Source organism: Anser anser (genome assembly GCF_964211835.1).
Source record: "Anser anser genome assembly, chromosome: 13".
In the NCBI taxonomy this organism is placed as follows: domain Eukaryota; kingdom Metazoa; phylum Chordata; class Aves; order Anseriformes; family Anatidae; genus Anser; species Anser anser.
This window is the reverse complement of record NC_139734.1, coordinates 20,799,927-20,808,527: the sequence shown is the minus strand read 5'-3', so window position 1 is coordinate 20,808,527 and position 8,601 is coordinate 20,799,927.

The following is an 8,601-nucleotide window of genomic DNA, read 5'->3' as shown; positions in this document are numbered from 1 at the left end:
AGTAACTCATCTCTAATCTTAGCTTGAAGGAAAAAATGGGAGTGATGCTTTAATCTGGGGTCTGCCACATGAACCTTCCATGGCCTTAGGGAAATCAATTAACTTCAACTTGTTTTTGCCAGTTCTAAAACAGATAATAAAAATCACCCATTATATCAAGAGAAAGATCAGAAAAATGCTAAAGAGAGATAAGTAGTATAATTATCATTATTAATCTCACAGAATGAAAAGGGAATACTTCATGAACAAAAATGAAAGGAGTTATTTCCTTTGAGAAAAGAAGTCAAAGCACACCAGCAACAACGTGCAACACAGAATGCAACACAGGAGTATTTTTTTCCCATTAGACAGCACAATAAAAGTTACATTTAGTTTAGTTAATATATTGTATGCAGTCACATAACTGTGCTAAAACAGTTTAGTAATCTTGTAAGTCAGTTTTAAAAGGGTATTCAAAGCTCAGAATAACGCATGAAAGAAAAACAGAAAAAAGACAAATTGGATTACAGTGCTGTAATTACAGTAGAAAGAATGAAAACACCCAGAGCATGTAGGAATGGAAGGGTGTTGAAAGGAAGTTGTACAAAGCCTAAAAGAATTAAGTAGCTAACAGGGGTAAGGGGAGGAAAGCAACGCAAAACTCCCCAGTCACTGTTGTTGACATTAATGAAGCACTCAAAAAGTGTGCCCAAAGAGCCAAACAAGACCCCACCTCCCTCCCAGTTGCCAGCAAAACCCACCACCATCTGTATGGGCTAGAGTCTGTAAAACAGACAGCCACATGTAGACATGAAAGGCTATGGGTGGAAAATGTATAGCTGTAGTAAAAGGAATTCTAGTTTGACTGTATTAAGTCTCAGTCGATGGTAGGACCTCCAAGACACCAGTTCTCTAATTCAATCTTTTGTGTCCCTCAGTCTCCCAGTTTGAGATCTCTTCATACAATTAGAGGTCATCCATACAACTAGAGGTCCTTGAAGTATATCCAAGGCTGGGAGGGGACATTTCTAAGAAGTGTGTAGGAATAGGGCAAGAAAAAGGCAAAGTAAAGATGTTTAAAGGAAGAGTGAATATATCAAGCTAAATTACACTGAAAAGATTGTAGCTAGACAATGCTTGAGCAAGAACAGAGGCTAATGGGATTAATTAATCCAGTATGTTGCCTTTCCTATTGGGATCTAGGATGGGAGTGCCTAAAGGCTGGAAGTGGTAGTATGGCTCAGCACTCTCTTTGCTCTTGGTCTGAATTCTGTGTTCAAACATACATTAAAAGCATACATGAATAATAAACTAAGGTGTCCTCTTCCCTTATTGGGATTTCTTTCCCTTTTGAATCAAAGAAAAGTAAAAAAAAAAAAACACAGCCAATATACATGAAAACACAGCAGCTTGTCAAGCCTTTTGCTTTTTTTTTTTTTTTCCTCCCCCCCTCTTCCAGCAAAGGACTTCTCCCATCCCTTCTTTTGCTCACAGGCATATGAAAAATCTAACATGGCCACTATTAATAAGGCTTAGTTTTTGTTGAGTATATAGCAAGTTGTGAAGTGGTCAAGAAGCAAATGCAGTCTGGTTAGAACATGTAGAGAAAATAAACATTTTAATCCAATACTATGCATTAGTTCCAGATAAATGTGTTTTGATGATTTTGAGTTATTGCTTTCAAAACAAAACATGTTGTTGAAAAGACGCTGTAGAAAACACGCTTTACATTGAAAGGCTTTGCAAAACCATATAATCAGCAAAAACTGAGAAATTTGGCCTCTGTTTGCTTTCCTTCCGTTCCTCATAGTTATTACTGCCTCATTATACAGTCATTTGTACAATGTTTTGGCAGACATTTACTATTGCATAAATTAAAGTCACTGAATCTAGTTCTGCCTACAGGTCTTTATGAAAATACCAGCAACATTTTTATTTGAATGTCAAAGTTTGTCAACCATTAAACTGATTGATTTTTCATTATGCAATTCAATAGAAGAAGCAATCTCCAGTCTGTATGCAACATTACTCTGAGAAAAATATGCCTCTTTGAAAAATCCTTCCTGCTTATTCTTTAAAAAAAAAAGTCTCTTCACAAAGGAACTACACTTTAAGGCTGGCTTCATACATTTTATTAATATACTAGCAACAGATATGATGCTGTAATTCAATTCGGTGAAAAAGAATGAATTCATCTGTAGTAATCCAAAAGTTCCAGTAAGCCTTCAGAAACCTTTCCATGTGGCTTTATAAGAAAAATATCTATCGATTTCAATAAGTTTAAGCCCTGCAGTGTGAGGCTACCGTAGCCTCCATAACAGCACCTAGACTCAATGCTGTAAAGAAAGCTCCTTCACAGAACGGTGCAGTATGAACTTTCCTGGAGGAATAGCACAACACTGAGGAGACTTAGTTTAGAAGTCTCTAGAAGTTTAGCCAACATCTTTCTCAGCTATTTAGTTTAGAGTTGCCTTTTCAAAATAACCAAGGACGGCAGCCACAGAAGATTCTAGAAGAAACTCAAAACTTACCTCAGGTTCCTCCGAAACTCCACAAAATGCCTAGATTTATGTCCAGAGTTGCATTGAGTTTTCCCTGTGCAGAAGATCTGGTCAGGGCTGGTTCACCACTCCCGCTCCCGAGGAGCTGAAAGCAGCAAGCACAGGCCGAACACTGAGGCCTAACGGCTTGGTCCGCATGGCAGCCCGGCCCGCTACCCGTGGTCAGAGGACAGGCCGCTGCGTAGCAACCGCAAAGCTCCGAGAGATTCAGAAGAGCCACACAACCAAAAAGAGGCCTCCTCTAGCGCCATCCTGTGCTGCACTTCCCCACAAATTTTGTTTACGTTATATTCTCTCCAGATGGAAGCGACACGGTGAAGTGTAATCACGTAGGAAGAAGAGGGATTATTTCTCCCTTGGGAGTAACCGAGTATGTACAGGAGAGAGAGTATCCCTCACAAGGGCTACCCTCTGCCTCGCTGCCGAGCTGTGCCAGTCCAGGCCTCCTGCTGCTGGCACCACAACCCAGGCCAGTGAGGTGACAGGCCACGGGCAGTGCTGGCCTCCACCTCCATCTGGTGAGCACCTGCCGTCAGCCTCACTGGGGACACACCGCAGCCTCCCCGCAAGTCCTCCATGCCCTTAAAGGATGAGCTATTTTACCACCTCCCACCAAGAACACCCTATGTATATGTAATGGAGGTAGGGAACCAGCAGTAGCAGCAGAATGTGCAGAAATGTATTTTCCTTAACTTCTATTGCTTCCGATTTATTACTCAAGTATTATTCATTGGCCTGGCATCATTAAACAACCTCCTTGATCATCTGTTTGACTCAAAGATTAAAGAGTGTAGAGCACACAATGAAAAGTTTAATTAAAACCGAGATGTTACAGAGTGTAGAAATAGAGTCCAACAGGAAAGCATAATTCAAGCTGTAAAATGGTGAATTAAATCCGAATGCACACGGTATGATCACTGTATGTATACACTGTATTTACAGGTTAAGCACGAAAGAACATCAGGTGAAAGACTATGCAAAATAGGGCCATAACATAATTTTTTTTAGGAGTTCCTTGAAGTATAATTTATTCAGAAATTTGTGCTTACTGATTTTTGTTAGTGGTATCCCATTGCTTTTATTTAAAAACCTTCCTAGAACAGGAGATCATTTACTCCAATTAGATACTATAAATGCGTAGAAATAGGCTGGATAAGAAGAAATCCATAGAATTCATTGTCCATACTAAAGAGATGACACGGGGTACAAAATTCAGCAAATATTTTGCACTTTGTAACCACATCCATATATGTGGTAAGAAACCGAAAAATGCTGTGTAATTATCTGGGTTATAAGCAGTACCATAGAATAAAATCAAGATAAAAAATTCTGATTCCTTAAAGTCAGTGTTTTAACACCAAATAGTCTTCAAGCAGGACAGTATTTCAAACTTCAGATCTCAGTTTGCTGAGATTACTGCTCAATTCAGACTATTTCTTTTCCTTTTTCAAAGGAAAGAATGAGTTAGGCTATACACAAAAATAAAAAAAAAAATAAAATATATATGTTTAGCGTGTATAGCGGCATTTTTCAGATCCACTGGACTACTGACAACCAAACAAAGCTAATGTCAGGTTAGAGTAAATTTAATATTATTTCTCATTTAATAGCACAGTCAAAAGCACTTTAGTTCAAACAAATTATGGCTTTCATTATGTCTATAAATAGGCAACCTACTGAATTATCACATAGAATGTTAATGACATTAGCATTAAGTCCTAATTAAACAAAGAAACAATATGCATTACAATCTGCCAGCAAAATATGGGCAAGCAAAAGTATTTCAAAAAAGTATCACTTTACATTATTAATAGTAAATAAAGTTTGTGCTAATTGGTGAAATCTTATTTGTGAAACACAGATAATGTCACGCTGATGGCTAACAAAAAAAATCTGCTATTCCATCATTTAATAGTTATATTTTTCTATTGGAAAATCATTGCGTCTCTACTCAGTATTACTGATATCCATTTTTACAGTTACCATTAACACTGTTCCTTTTCCTTCTAAAAGGCATATATTACTTTTATATTTTACTGACCTCTCAAAAGGCTTCAGAAAATATCTGTCACCATTTTACATCTTTTTACTATGACATTAAAGGGAAATTACTCAACCAAGTTCATTCAAGAAACCAGTGCCAGAGCCAAGAAAAGAACCCATTTCCCTTGAATCCCAAGTTGGTACATTATTCACTGCTTGGTCCTACTCTTATTTGAGTATTGCTTTGTGCCCACTTTTACTTGTGCATGTGCATGAACTTTCTGACATCACTTTAGGGATGACACCGGAATAGACCATCTGAAGAGATCTGATGTCAATCAAGATTTTAAATGTATACTCTATGCAGTGTGCATTTCAAGTGGTATCTTGGAAGAGCCAAAAATGTACTTAAAATATAAGTGAGAGGGCTATTAGCTTTTATTGGGCTTACATCTTCATTTTAGATTCAGACTGGGAGGCTGGAAAATAATCTAATGTCTCCTGATTTAAAACTTCTACAGAAAGAAAATGCAAGCATAAATGTACAAGTGTCACCAAAGCAAGTAATTTTACAAAGACTGCTTTAATAGTAGATTTTATTTTGTTTTTCATAATAGCATTTTATATCTTAAAAATATATGAAAGAAAATGAATATGCCATTTTTTAAATTAAGTTTTGTGTATTATTTCAGCATCCAAATATGGAGCAGGAAAAATACTTGCAACTTAAGCTGGAGTAATAATCATGTAGTAGATTATCTCTGAATAATCTAAAGATTAAAAATTATTCACTGAACGTACTTAGCTAGGGCTTACGCAAGTTTCTGAATAGGAAAAAAGACTGAATTTACTGGCTAATTTATTCACAACAAAGAACTCAACCATGACTAGCAGTGATTTTCACGCTACTGAGAAGTTCCCAGAGCAGAGAAATGTTTCGTTACATTGGTCTGACAGCTGGTCTCTCATCATGATTAAATGGCTTTCCCTTGGGTGAGCTCCAAAAATATGCTTGGGTTTGAAACAGAGCAGATTCAAAATTCCACACTGGCCATTAAAAAGCTTCTTACCAGCGTGGTCTAAAACATAGCACAGGGATTTTTTAATTAATTAATTAAGAGAGAAGAATCCTTTAAGCTATACTTTCCTAGATCTCAAGTTTCTAGGATGATGTTAGCCAGTAACAAAACACTTGCTCCTCAGCCTGGCCATTCAACTCAGAATACCAGCTTATCAGCAACCACCACATTGGTTTTGTGGCTTCTAACCTAGGCTTTGAAGTATCAAAAAATTGCAGACAAGGATGTTATTATCCTGATGTTTTATCATTGTGCTGCTTTAGACTTGTTAACGTAACAGCCTCAGGATCAATACAACAATCACTTTCAATGGAGAACCATTTCTTGGTCCAGCTCTGTGCTTGAAGCAAAAAAAAAGGAATGAGATAAAGCTACCAATATTCAAATAGAGAATGATCTTCCTGAAGTTGGAGCAGCTAAAAAACAGCCATACAAGCTGAAGCCACATTTGTTAGCCACAAATGGTGATTGCTATCATGCAGTAACACCTCAGAAAAGAAGCAACTCTGTTTAAAAAGACAGATGGAGTGTCCACAGCCTTTGGCATGCCCCACTTACTGAAGTGTTAACTGTAAAGAATAGTGGAACAGCACTAAAGCTGTCTCCAGAGACCCAGATGTACTATCAGCTAGAGGGTATCACTTCAGAAGGAAGTAGGAGATCCTGAAAATTTGTACCCAGAAACGTGGATGTTCTGAGATTTCCTAAAAATCAGCATTATCCATGCTAACAGCACAACTTGTTTGCAACACACCTCTTGTGGTAATCAAAAGATTAGACTGCCACTAAAAGTATTTAAAAATGTTTAAACATTTTAGAGTAAAAAACAAAAACAATCCAAAATCCCGACAGTTAATAGGAAAAACTAAATTCAGGTGAAGACAGTATACTACTGAATTCAATATATTTGCCAGATTAAAAAACAAACAAACAAACTTGCAACACTCTCAAAGAAGCTTTTCCCCAAAACTGAGAAGTTTTATGTAGATAAAACTGCCACTTGAGCAGCATTATATACATGGGGAGTCAGCCATTGTCTACCCAACCATTGTTTACTCAAATACATCTGGGGCTTGATATACATTCAGGTTGATACCTTTCATCTTTTTTGTCAATGTATGCAAGTAGTGTAAAATATATTGTCTGTTAGAATTGTGACAGGAGGAGTATTTTCTATTAAAGTCTCCTCTGATCAGAACTCCCATGCAGTCAACAAATGCATCTTCCTGATACTTCACTGTCAACTTTCTAAATCTCAAATGTCATTGAGATTTACAACATTCCTGCCTGGCTCCCCATCCAGACTTTGAAGAACCAGTCACTGCTATGAACAGAAACTGGCAGCCTGTAAATAAAAATAATGGTGGAATTGCTAATAAGCTCTATTTACACCAAAAGTAATTTTTTTGGTTGGCAAGTGGCTGACATGATGGATTCCACGTGGTTGACCACTTCCTACTACTTACCTCTGCAGCTCCGAGTATCCACCTACAGTAACTTTTGTCACATTAAAAAAGTTACACTTGAAATCATACACAACTAAGTTAAGGTTTCCGTCTGAGTATTGAAGTAATCTTACTACTAAAGTGGGCTGCAATAAATGAACATTTAAGATAGGTGTCTCAAACTTGCAGTGTTACTTTTAAATCTTACCAAAGATGCTTCATGGTCCTACTTACCGGAGGAATGCAAGCAACTCCACCTCCGCTACCACTCTTCCAGATTTTTGACAGTTTGCGTAATAGCAAGTAATTCTAACTTTTGAACATTGCATAGCGGTTGATTTCTGCAAAGGTTTAAATGATAAGCTTTATGAGTTACTCACTTTGTCATAGTAGTGCTATATGTATATATACATACAAACACACAGTGATTATACTATTTGAAAAAAATCTGCTAAGAATTGTATGTACACACAAAAAAAAATCAATTAAGTTTTAAGATGTGACTTCAGTAACTTGCTCCCTTACTTAGAAATTTAGCAACTGCTCTTATCATATAAGAATAGTATTCATAAATTCAAAACACATATATTTTACGAACTTCAGCTGCCAGAACAGCCGATCTGGAATTAAACAAATAAACAGAAAGCCACAGAATCCTAAGGAAAAATAAAAAAGACCATCAACAGCAGATAGCCCACCAGAATCTGCAGAGTTTATTGATAATTAATGAGTGAATAGAACATTCATTATGGCAGAAAAGCCAGGAGAGATGTCTGAATTAATATTCAAAGCAATGGAGCAGTAGAGGGTAGTTCCGACATCAGAATTTGCTTTATAAGGTGATGAGCTGGAACTTTTCCTTAAGGGAGGTTTTATTCATTTTTCAAGGAAGTTGCTTTACGGTTACCACTGAGCAAAGTCTAATTTCCCTGTCACGCAAATTGATAAGACCTATTGTAAAGAAAGTAGATCCAAACGATCACAATATTGTGAAAAAGTTAACAAGGCTTTCATAGCGAAAAGCTATGCCTCAAAAATCCCCAACAGTTTTTGAGGAGTCTAATTTGATGGCTGAAGAATAGGCAGGCTATGGTGATGCTAGCCCTCCCTGGAACTTCCAACGTGATCCCTCAGAAACTCTTGAAAAACATCAAACATAACCATCAGAGAAAAATGTAGCTACTATTGATTGACAGCTAGTAAAAAAAGATAGGATTTGTCTCAAATCTGTGTTGCTGAATATATTCAAGAATGATTTTAAGAAAAGGGATGAGAAAGTTTGCTGTTGCTAAAAAATTATGTCAGAGCGAAAACCTAAAATGTACTGCAGAGGCTTATACAGAAGACCTACAACAGTGACTGATCAACAAGATGCACAATAAAGGATAGACAAATATAACCACAAGTAGACAAAACATAATACTCTCAGTTGTACTGTAAACTCCTCAGTGCACGAGCTGGTATTACTCCATTTATACGGTATTCATGGCTACTTGTTGCCTCATTCCCAAAAACACATGCAGTGCCATCCCCACCCACCCTTACACCCCCAGG